General features: G+C 42.8%; 1 protein-coding gene across 3 annotated transcripts in view; it reads right to left on the bottom strand.

Annotated features, from left to right (window-relative positions):
* SEC16B (SEC16 homolog B, endoplasmic reticulum export factor) overlaps window positions 1-11,763 on the bottom strand; it is a 172,766-nt gene extending 161,003 nt beyond the window's left edge. Inside the window, exon 1 of one of the 3 annotated variants that reach the window (XM_033915204.1) lies at window positions 11,730-11,763. The gene's annotated coding sequence lies outside the window, so the exon portion shown is untranslated. Of the gene's footprint in view, window positions 1-6,128; window positions 6,255-11,265; window positions 11,403-11,729 lie in introns of those variants that run through there. The other 2 variants (XM_033915203.1, XM_033915205.1) reach the window with 2 other exon arrangements.
* Between the last annotated feature and the right edge of the window lie 1,090 nt (window positions 11,764-12,853).

Raw genomic sequence — 12,853 nt, 5'->3', positions numbered from 1 at the left:
TAAAACTATTGTAAATATGCAATAAAGAATCAACATTCTTGTTTATCAAATAGGTACATTTTCAGTAATTTCCTAAATGTAAGATAAGAATAAGCTTGGGCAATCAAAGGACTTATCCTGGAATTCATCTTCCCCGCCTGATATTCTCATGTCCTGTCCAAAAAAGTTTTGTAACAACAGGTCTTTGGGATAGGGAAGATGAACATACCCGAATTTCTGGTACATTTTTTTTTTTTTAATTAAACAATTTCAGGTAAAATACCAAATAAGAGAGTAATAAACCAAAGGGAGCCTTGTAACAAATACACCAAACTTAAAAAACACTCTGGCCTCAAAAGGCAACCAATGTAGTCTGGCGTAAAAAGGACTGATGTGATCATATTTCTTAAGACCAAAGATCAAACAGACTGCAGCATTCTGAACTAGTCGAAGTCTTAATAAAGTCTTTTTTGGTAACCCCAAATAAACAATATTACAGTAATCCAAGGTAGATAGTATAGTAGACTGGACCAACAACTGGAAGGACTCTATATCAAAATATTTCTTAATGGTCCTCAATTTCCACAATATTGCATAGCATTTTTTAATGAACAAATCTGTATGCTTCCTAAAAGTTAAACTACAATCCAGAGTTATTCCCAGTCTATGCCTCAATTGTAGCTGAAGAGATTTGGAAAGGATGGAGTGGAGCTTCGGTGATAGCTTTAGCAGTTGGAGAGCAAGGCTAGAGCCAGGCAAATGTCTAAGGACAGTGCCCTGACAATGGCAAGGACAAATCAAGATCAAGCATGCCTGTATAGTATCACATCACACCCTATGCTATGAATTTATCTTGTTGGGCAGACTAGATAGACCAGTGTCTCGTAAACTTTTCCAGCCGGCGGCACACTAAATCCAGTGCCCAGGCCAGAAGACACCCGGAAATTGACGCGATGATGACATGCGCATGCGTGACATCATCATGTCAATGTCTGCGCATGCGCAGAGGCCCGTCTGGCTGCGACCCTGCCGTTACAGGGATCCGGGAGGTGTGGGGAGAAGAGGAGATGCGCTGGCCAGGAGGAGAATCAGCTGCGCTGGCTGACTTCCTACAGAACGTGCCTCTCACGGCGAGAGGCACGTCCTGTAGGCAGGCAGCTGGCGTGGGCAACTCTCCTTCTTGCCAGTGTGTCGCGGCACACCAGAAATCTCAGGAGATACACAGTTTGCGATACAGTGGGATAGACCATACAGGTCTTTTATCTGCTGTCATCCACTGTTACTATGTTAACAACTATACTTTCCTAACTTTTAGAACCCCTCTCATTTCACACCATTTTCCAATCATTTAGACCAGGAGCGCCTACACTTTTTGGGCTTGTGAGCTACTTTTAAAATGACCAAATCAAAATGATCTACCAACAATAAAATTTAAAAAACACAAAGCACACTGTACGCAGAGAAAATGTTAATCATCATTTATATTCCGCGGGTTTTCAAAGAGGTCAAGGCAGCTGACTTTATGCAATGTCACCTCAGTAACAACTATACAAAAAATAGACAAATATACATACCCCCTCCCTTTTTACTAAACCGCAATAGCGGTTTTTAGCGCAGGGAGCTGCGCTGAATGTCCTGCGCTGCTCTCGAAGCTCATAGGCTCCCTGTGCTATAAACTGCTATTGCGGTTTAGTAAAAGGGGGCCATAGTGCAAAATATAGACAGCAGATAAAAATTCTCAAAACAGACACATTATGATCACTAAATTGAAAATAAAATAATTTTTCCTACCTTTGTTGTCTGGTGATTTCATGAGTCTCTGGTTGCACTTTCTTCTTCTGACTATGCATCCAATATTTCTTCCCTTCTTTCAGTCTCCTGTATGCTTCCTCTCCTCCAGACTTCATTCCATCCCCCAACTTTTTCTTCCTCTCTCCCTGCCCTCTTCCCCTTTCTTTCTTTCTCTCCGTCTTTCTTTCTGTCTCCCTGCCCCCTTTGTTTGTCTCCCTGCCCCTCTTTATTTCTGTATGTCTGTCTTTCTCTCTCCATGCCCTTTCTGTCTGTCTCCCTGTCTTTCTCTCTCCATGTCCCCTTTCTGTGTCTCTCTGTCTGTCTTTCTGTCTCCCTGCCCTCCCCCAAGCCACTGCCGCCGCCATCAGGGAACAGGCCGCCATTGCCACTGCCATCAGGGAACAGGCCGCTGAAGCGCCGGGCCGACCAACCTTCCCCACCCGACTTCAATTCTAACATCAGAGAAGAAGTTCCGGGCCAGCCAGGCAGCAATTGGCTGTCCCGGAACTTCCTCTCCGATGTCAGAATTGACATCAAGTGAGAAACGTTCGTCAGCCCGGCACTTCAGCGTCCTCTTTACAGGGTCGGGAAACAGGTAGAACGGAAGGCAACATGAGTCTATCACGGAGCCCAGGATGGACTCCGCGATCGACTCACATTGCCTTCGTGATCGACCTTTTGGGCACCCCTGATTTAGACATTCTCTTTATTGGGACTTTTTGAAGAATACCAAGCGTGCTTCAAAATGCTACCTAACACAACTCATATTCCTACAGTCGGGACCAGCTCAAAGGGTTATGGCACCCTGAGCCAACTTCGATTGTAGCATCACCCCCCCCCCCCCCTCCCCACAGTACCCTGCTTCAAAAGCTTAAGTTTTCTTCACACACACACACACAAACTTGGTCCAACATTTCTCCCCTTCTCTCTCCAGTCTGGCATTGCTCCCTCTCCTCTCTTCATCCTTCCTCTTTCCCCTGCCATTCTCTAAACATTACCTTGCTTGCTAGTAACAACAGCATGCACAGCAGGCTGCTTTTGGCCAGCCCTGGGTTTTCCCTCTGCCACATCCCACCTGCCTCTGATGCAATTTTCTGTTGGCTACTTACAGCTACTATACAAGTTAAAAACTATACAATTTCTTCCTTAGCCCTGCAGGAATCATTTAGGATCCAAAAATATTATCATTTCTTAAAACACACTCAATACAACCCACAGCATTACCCCAAAATATAATTTGGGGAAATCTCACCAAATGGGCAAGAGTCCATTCATCATAGCAACCTCTCCAACATAATTTAGGAGATTAAAGTATTCTCTCAGGGTTTCCCCGGCTGGCATCATGCTTGTAAAGATCATCATGCTTGTAAAGATCAATATCCAAACGACCGAAATGCAAGGGACCTGGGGAAAGGAAGAAGCGATATGGATTGCTCTGAAAAGAGAAGATGGAACTTCTATCTATGTGGGTGTAGTCTACAGACCTCCGACTCAATCGCAGCAAATTGATAAGGATCTGATTGTGGATATCCAAAAGTTTGGAAAGAAAGAGGAGGTTCTGCTGTTGGGAGATTTCAACCTGCCGGATGCGGACTGGAATGTTCCGTCTGCGGAATCGGAAAGAAGTAGGGAGATTGTGGATGCCTTTCAAGAGGCTCTGCTCAGACAAATGGTGACGGAACCCAGAAGGGAAAAAGCGATATTGGATCTGGTCCTCACAAATGGAGAGAGTATCTCTAATGTTCGAGTGGGTGCTCACCTGGGTAGTAGCGATCATCAAACGGTTTGGTTTGATATAACGGCTAAAGTGGAGAGCGGCCGCACGATACTTAAAGTCTTAGATTTCAAACGTACGGACTTTAATGCAATGGGAAAGTACCTGAAGAAAGAGCTGTTAGGATGGGAGGACATAAGAGAAGTGGAAAGACAGTGATCTAAGCTGAAAGGAGCGATAAAAATGCTACGGACCTTTATGGGAAGAAAATCAATAAAAACAAGAGAAAAAGGAAGCCGATATGGTTCTCCAACCAAGTGGCTGAGAAAATAAAGGCGAAAGAGTTGGCGTTCATGAAATATAAAAAAACCCAAGAAGAGGAGAGCAGAAAGGACTACAGGGTGAAACTGAAAGAAGCCAAGAGAGAGATACGTTTTGCGAAGGCACAGGCGGAAGAACAAATGGCTAAAAATGTAAAAAAGGGAGATAAAAATTTTTTAAGATATATTAGTGAAAGGAGGAAGATAAAAAATGGAATTGCTAGGCTAAAAGATGCTGGGAACAAATATGTGGAGAGTGATGAGGAGAAAGCAAATGTGCTAAACAAATACTTCTGTTCTGTGTTCACAGAAGAAAATCCTGGAGAAGGACCGAGATTGTCTGGCAAAGTTACACGAGAAAATGGAGTAGATTCTGCGCCGTTCACGGAGGAGGGTGTTTATGAGCAACTTGAAAAACTGAAGGTGGACAAAGCGATGGGACCAGACGGGATCCATCCCAGGATACTAAGGGAGCTCAGAGAGGTTCTGGCGAGTCCTATTAAAGACTTGTTCAACAAATCTCTGGAGACGGGAGTGATTCCTGGGGATTGGAGGAGAGCGGATGTGGTCCCTATTCATAAAATTGTCACAGGGATGAAGAAGGAAACTACAGGCCGGTGAGCCTCACTTCAGTTGTTGGAAAAATAATGGAAGTGTTGGTGAAAGAAAGGATAGTGTTTTTCCTTGAATCTAATGGGTTACAGGATCCGAGGCAACATGGCTTTACAAAAGGTAAATCGTGCCAAATGAACCTGATTGAATTTTTTGATTGGGTGACCAGAGAGCTGGATCGAGGACATATGCTAGATGTAATTTACTTGGATTTCAGCAAAGCCTTTGATACAGTTCCTCATAGGAGGCTGTTGAACAAACTTGAAGGGCTGAAGTTAGGACCCAAAGTGGTGAACTGGGTCAGAAACTGGCTGTCGGACAGACGCCAGAGGGTGGTGGTTAATGGAAGTCGCTCGAAGAAAGGAAAGATGACTAGTGGAGTCCCTCAGGGTTCGGTGCTGGGGCCAATCCTGTTCAATATGTATGTAAGTGACATTGCTGAAGGGTTAGAAGGAAAAGTGTGCCTTTTTGCAGATGATACCAAGATTTGTAACAGAGTAGACACCGAAGAGGGAGTGGAGAATATGAAAAAGGATCTGCAAAAGTTAGAGGAATGGTCTAATGCCTGGCAACTAAAATTCAATGCAAAGAAATGCAGAGTAATGCAATTGGGGATTAATAATAGGAAGGAACCGTATATGCTGGGAGGAGAGAAGCTGATATGCACGGACGGGGAGAGGGACCTTGGGGTGATAGTGTCCAAAGATCTAAAGGTGAAAAAACAGTGTGACAAGGCAGTGGCTGCTGCCAGAAGGATTCTGGGCTGTATAAAGAGAGGCGTAGTCAGTAGAAGGAAGAAGGTGTTGATGCCCCTGTACAGGTCATTGGTGAGGCCCCACTTGGAGTATTGTGTTCAGTTTTGGAGACCGTATCTGGCGAAAGACGTAAGAAGACTTGAGGAGGTCCAGAGGAGGGCGACGAAAATGATAGGAGGCTTGCACCAGAAGACGTATGAGGAGAGACTGGAAGCCCTGAATATGTATACCCTAGAGGAAAGGAGAGACAGGGGAGATATGATTCAAACGTTCAAATACTTAAAGGGTATTAACGTAGAACAAAATCTTTTCCAGAGAAAGGAAAATGGTAAAACCAGAGGACATAATTTGAGGTTGAGGGGTGGTAGATTCAGGGGCAATGCTAGGAAATTCTACTTTACGGAGAGGGTAGTGGATGCCTGGAATGCGCTCCCGAGAGAGGTGGTGGAGAGTAAAACTGTGACTGAGTTCAAAGAAGCATGGGATGAACACAGAAGATTTAGAATCAGAAAATAATATTAAATATTGAACTAGGCCAGTTACTGGGCAGACTTGCACGGTCTGTGTCTGTGTATGGCCGTTTGGTGGAGGATGGGCAGGGGAGGGCTTCAATGGCTGGGAGGGTGTAGATGGGCTGGAATAAGTCTTAACAGAGATTTCGGCAGTTGGAACCCAAGCATAGTACCGGGTAAAGCTTTGGATTCTTGCCCAGAAATAGCTCAGAAAAAAAAAAAAATTAAATTGAATCAGGTTGGGCAGACTGGATGGACCATTCGGGTCTTTATCTGCCGTCATCTACTATGTTATTATGTTACTATGTTACTATGTTGCAGGTTTCCAGGACTCGCTGAGTCTTTCTCAGGTAGAAACTGACATTTCAGTCATCATGTTGTGGCTTTTCTTCAGGGTATGCTCTGAAGTCTGCAGAGTGACTTTGGTAATAGTGAGTTCACTGACCTGATTGGGAACAGGGCAGTCCACCAATTAGAATTTTGGCAGGAAAGTCAGTTGGTCAGAAAGTTGAATTTTGTTGTGAAAGTCCATAGAATGGAAAAGTCTCTTGTAGGTTTAAAGATATTCTCCCCATGGAGCTGGGTTAGATGTTCTCTCAGGGTTGCCTTTAGCCTCTAGGCATCAGGTACCACCTACATAAAAATATATAATAGTTCTCCTTGAGCAATGTAGAAATTTGAGGTACAACTTGCTTGAATATAGATCTCCACCCTTCACTAATTCCCCTCCTGAATTCCTTTACCAATCCCCCACATATTATATTTTTATAAACCCTGCAGAGCCAGATTTAAGGACCAGGCACAAATACAGCAATAAAAAGCTCATTTTTTTCCACCCCTCTATGTTCCGCCTTAGATAGCTGGGCTTAAAGAGCAGACATGGACCTCCATGCCTATTTTTCCAGGTCACCTGACCCACATTAAGAACCTGATCTTGATCTATACTTAGATTCAAAAATATATGGAGGAGGGCAGGGGTGCGTGGTGGTTCACTATGGGGGCAGGGCACAGAGCAAAGGTTCACCTAGGGCAGTGGTCTCCAACTTACAACACCCAAAGTCCTCCACTGTGGCCCTCAAACAGTTGGCTGAAATGTTCAAGTCCTGCAAATTTGTTAAGTTCAATCTTGTCTACTCGGATAGTTCATTAAATGTCTGAAAAAAGGATTTCCGTAGGTCAGGTGTGGACGAAGACTGGCACAGGGCAGGTGTAGGACCTACTATGCCATATATACAGGACATATAGCTGTAGGACAGGTCAAAGGTCAGGATTACTATTTAGATGCATATGTACTGCAGTGGTATGACAAAGCTAGAGATACCATCAGACACTTACGTTCAGAGACGTGTGAAAGCCATGCCAAAGTTATGCTAAAGTGTAGAAGAGTGCAAGATGAAAACAGAATTTTCAATGATGTATTTAACTAGTATAGGCTTAAATGTGTAAACTTGAAATCTTTTGGTGGCCCTCTGAGTTTTCTCATATTCACATTGTGGCCTTTTACAAGAAAAATGTTGGAGACCACTGTCCTACAGCTTCAGATACCCTTGGACTGGCCCTGCCAGGGACCAATTTAATATTTATTTTAAAAATTTCTATCCCGCTTATATCCTAAAATACATAAATTTGTTATTTTTATTCATTTATACATGTGGACATTGTAACTCACTTAGGACATAAGCGGATTACAATGTCCACATGTATAAATGAATAAAAATAACAAATTTATTTATTTATTTATTTTAAAAATGTATGTTCTGCCTAAAACCTAGACGGATTACAAGAAAACAAACACAGAATGTTTCACATAATCTTAACAACAAAACAAACTGCAACAAGTAACCCCACTACATCATTCCCTCTTCGAAAATTTCAAATATAAAATCTCACAAAGACATTCCAATCTAAAAGGAATATGTTAGAACATTTCTCTCTAGAAAAAAAGCTCGTACAAATAAGTAAGTTTTCAATTCCTTTTTTAAAAGATTTTAACTCCCTACATAATCTCAAATGACCTGGAAACTGGGTCCACAGTCGTCCTTTTATAATGAGTCTCCCCAACTGACTCCATCGACATCAAACTCCCATTTCAGATTCAGTCCTAATAGGAAAAAATGGATATTGGCATCCCCTCATTTATAAAATGCTCCTACAAATAGATGGGTCTTTAAAGATTTTTTTAAAGGATTTAAAGTCTGCACTAGTGCTGCCCGATTCAGAGAAAAATATTTCGATTTGATTCGATTCACTGTTAATGGCACAGCTTTTTAAGTTTAAACATTTTATTTAACCAAGGCAATATCATATCAAAAATTCCCAGCTTCCATCCCCAGCCCCCCAGACTCACCAGCCCCCTGCCGATTCCCAGCTTCAATCCACAGCCCCCAATACTCACCAGCCCCCCTGCCGATTCCCAGCTTCCATCCACAGCCCCCAATACTCACCAGCCCCCCTGCCGATTCCCAGCTTCCATCCACAGCCCCCAATACTCACCAGCCCCCCTGCCGATTCTCAACTTTCATCCCCAGCCCCCAATACTCACCAGCCCCCCTGCCGATTCTCAACTTTCATCCCCAGCCCCCAATACTCACCAGCCCCCCTGCCGATTCCCAGCTTCCATCCACAGCCCCCAATACTCACCAGCCCCCCTGCCGATTCCCAGCTTCCATCCCCAGCCCCCAATACTCACCAGCCCCCCTGCCGATTCCCAGCTTCCATCCCCAGCCCCCCAGACTCACCAGCCTCCTGCCGATTCCCAGCTTCAATCCACAGCCCCCAATACTCACCAGCCCCCCTGCCGATTCTCAGCTTCCATCCCCAGCCCCCAATACTCACCAGCCCCCCTGCCGATTCCCAGCTTCCATTCCCAGCCCCCCAGACTCACCAGCCCCCTGCCGATTCCCAGCTTCCATCCGGTGCTTGCGCTAAAAACGCTAGTGCACCTTCGTAAAAGGAGCCCTAAATATTATATGAACTCCAGAAGAAATATGAAGAAATATGAACTCCCTAAAAATATTATGAACTCCAGAAGAAAGCTCTGGGGTCCTTTTACTATGGCACGCTAGCCATTTTAGCGCAAGCTAAATGCTAATGTGGCCATTATATTCTATGGGTGCATTTAGCATACGCTACAACAGCTAGCACGCCTTAGTAAATAAACCCCTCTATCTGACACAGAAAGGGTGGTAGATTTCTTCACAGAAAGGGTGGTAGATCACTGGAACAAACTTCCTGTGCAGGTGATCAAGGCCACCAGCGTGCTCGACTTTAAGAAAAAATGGGACATCCACGTGGGATCCCTACGAGGGTCGAGTTAAGGAACTAGGTTATTAGCACTCAGACTTATTGGGGTGGGTCAGTAGAGTGGGCAGACTTGATGGGCTGTAGCCCTTTTCTGCCGTCATCTTTCTATGTTTCTATGTTTCTAATGTAAATATTAAGGAGCAATAGTGATAATTTTTTTTTTATATGTTATGTAATTTTCTTGCAAACTTTAAAATGCAAACAAGAATCATTCAAATACAGTCAACTCCATCTAAGTGCATGTTGGTTAAGCGCACACTTCGGTTATCCACAGCCTACCACCACGGTCCCGGTTTTGTTTTGTTTTTTTACATTAAAGTCAATGGACATAAATTCCAGATATTTGCATTTCAGATAAGCACACAATCCGCTTATGCGCTTATCCGCACTGATGTCATAGGTCCAACCTCTATTCTTTCAAATTACATTCACTCCGGTTAAATGCAATGACGTTCTGACTGGGAATGGCTAGGCTTCACACAGCAGCTTAAGTGTTGAGACAGCTGGGAAAGTGAGTGCTCCGCTTCCACTCAAGCTGTAGGGCATAGTTTTCCTGTACTTTAGGCTCCAGCAGCCCACGTGCCATATTTAAACTGAGCCGGCTTAACTACAGCCTCCCCCTACCCTCTCCCCCCCCACTCCTATTAAGCGCACACTCTGTTTAAGCGCACGTGGAGACCCAGTCCAAAGGGTGTGCACTTAAGCGGAGTCGACAGTAACTACTGTATAACTATATTAAAGTGCACATTTTCATTTTACAGGAAAGAACTGTCATAATAAACAAAAGGAAAACAAACTGCAAAATCATAAGACAGCTTGTATAATTCACAATATCCATTCAGCTACCTCCCATAAATGCCCTCCCCATAACTATTATGCACAGCACATCTACAAAAAGCTATTTCTACTTCCTCTAAACAGGCATTTAATTTTGACTGTTGCATTTACTGCTTGAATGAAAAATACGTCTTTGCAATCAACTTCTCAATTACATAGATATTCCATACTGTCTTACAGCAGTCATTCACACTGAACGATTGCTCACTCTTCCATTTGGCAGCTAGAGTGAGGCATGCTGCCATCAGTAATAAATTCACAAACTTAATTTCTGCAATAATTTCAGCTAAATGCTATAGAGGATGTGGTAAAAGCAGTTAGTGTATCTGGAGTTTGAAAATGGTTTGGACAAGTTCCTGGAGGAAACATCCATAAACTGTTAAGAAGGTACCGTAGTCCCAGGAAAAGCCACTGCTTATCCCTGGGGTCAGTACTTTAGGGATTTTGTCAGGTACTTCGGACCTGGATGGTCATTGTTGGAAGCAGGATACTAGGCTAGAACTAACTTGGGTCTGATCCAGATAACTATTCTTATGTTCTTATCATCTGAAAGGGGAGGGGGGATTTGATATACCGCTTTTCTGTGGCTAAAATCAAGGCAGTTTACATATAATATACAGGTGCTTGCTAAAAAAAAGCATATAACCCTCCAGTACTGTATGCCATATTGTTTCCTATATAATTCTTTACATGACCTGCCAAAAATTCTTTACAAATGGGCATTCTCACCACATGTATCTGAACGTGATTTTATAGGTGCACCTTCTCCAACATATATCAACAGCAATAAATTTGAGATTGTATATAACATACCCAAGTTTACAAATGAGGCTGCACAAAACAAACCCTTGTAGAGGCACTGCTCTGGGAAACTAGTTTTATACCTAAAAGACAGATACATTTTGCATATTAGGGACAAATTACCCTGTTGAAAAAGAAACTTTGCTTTGTCCCCCTCCAGAAGACAGTTGTATGAATAATTGGAGATATTTCACTGTCCAAATACAAACAATTAAAAAGAAGCAAAATTATAACTTAATAAATGTTTTGGTTGGTTTATAATTAATAGTCTGCTCATATTATGTTCTTTTGAAATATTATTGTCATCAAAAAAGATTGTGCTAAATGACTCCTTCCAATTTCTCTGGTTCTTATTTTTAATTATTATTAGGTCTATATATACTGTAAATTATTTCCAAATTTCTTCCAGCTTTGGGATGGAAATATATAAATGTTTATAAATAAAATGTTCAGTAACTAGAGCTGTGCAAACCCCTTGAGTTCCTATGAAGTATTAGTTATATCATTCCACACAGCAGAACGGTTCAGAGTCCAAGAGAGCTCACTGACTGAAGGCATGGAGAGTTGCAAACTGTTGACAGCTACTGTAAGAATCATACTGTGTTAAGTAACATAGAAAATAAGAGAGATAAAAACCAAACCTGAGCCATCAGCAAGTCAGGGACAAGATATTAGTATCTTTCCACTGAAGCAGTGTTGGACAAATTTAGAAAGGTTAATGGGGTAGGGTTTTATTTTTTGGTTCATCCATTCCGGCTCCCTGCTGGACCCAAGGCTCCCAAATCCTAACCTCCTCTCCTCACCATAATTACCGATGGAGAAAAAGCCAAAGCAATTGCCATAGAAATATTAAATGTGAAATCGCCTTTGGGCTAGTCTGCAATTTGTCACTTAGAGCCGTCTTAGCACGAATGAAGCTTAAAGGAATGCTGCAGCTCAAGCACCTAGGAGAGAATAAATAAAAGCAGATCTAATCGATGCTGCATTCTCATCTTTGCAAAACTCTTAGCGGAAGGCAGCAGGAAACAGGAAAACCCCGCGTTAACTCAATATTTACACACACACAAACACTTGGCAGATCAAGAATTCTCTGAGCCAGACTTACCCTGCCTGCCATAGAAGCGAAGCATCTTCCCCATCCCATGCTGCCACGTCACCGAGCGGAACCCTCGTGCACCTGCCTGTCTAGCTGTACGGACAAGATTGTTGACACTCTACAAGGAGGAAGCGTACAAGCGGCACATAAATGGCAACCATCTCGAGAAGGTCATGATGGAGACCTTGCAGTGTTTTCGTTTGAGATGTAGGTTTGATGATAACGCATAAGTCCCTTTTAAATCTCTATGCGCTGAAGAGAGAAGGGAGCCCTAGCATTTTGCATGTGCTATGAAATTTAGCATTTGCAAAAATGCCTCTGATGTATTCTGTTCTTGTTTACTGTATTTCTAAGTATATTCATTATTTATTATTTCAATCTTATAAGGACATTATTATCGGCAAGCTATGCATATTTTCAATATATAAGACAGTTTTTGGAACTATGTGATTACCATATGTTTCTAGGTTTTACTTCTATTGAAAGCAATGAAAGTAAAACCCAGATGTCTTGACTCAATCAGTCAATACTCGGAAGTAAAACCCAGATGTCTCATTCCGTTCTCCTTTTTCTGGAGCCATATAGTAACCCTATATCATGTGATAGCTTAAATCTCTTGTTCCCAATCTATTGAAATCTCCATTGCAACTCTGCTAATACATCAGGATGGCTATATGAAATTCAGCATTAGCTTAAAATATAGTAACATAGTAACATAACATAGTAACATAGTAGATGACGCCAGATAAAGACCCGAATGGTCCATCCAGTCTGCCCAACCTGATTCAATTTAAATTTTTTTTTTTTTCTTCTTAGCTATTTCTGGGCGAGAATCCAAAGCTTTACCCGGTACTGTGCTTGGGTTCCAACTGCCGAAATCTCTGTTAAGACTTACTCCAGCCCATCTACACCCTCCCAGCCATTGTAGCCCTCCCCTGCCCATCCTCCTCCAAACGGCCATGCACAGACACAGACCGTACAAGTCTGCCCAGTAACTGGCCTAGTTCAATCTTTAATATTATTTTCTGATTCTAAATCTTCTGTGTTCATCCCACGCTTCTTTGAACTCAGTCACAGTTTTACTCTCCACCACCTCTCTCGGGAGCGCATTCCAGGCATCCACCACCCTCTCC

This window comes from Geotrypetes seraphini, chromosome 12, assembly GCF_902459505.1.
Source record: "Geotrypetes seraphini chromosome 12, aGeoSer1.1, whole genome shotgun sequence".
Lineage (NCBI taxonomy): Eukaryota > Metazoa > Chordata > Amphibia > Gymnophiona > Dermophiidae > Geotrypetes > Geotrypetes seraphini.
Note: the sequence above shows the minus strand (reverse complement) of the source record. Positions and strands in the feature narration are given on the sequence as shown.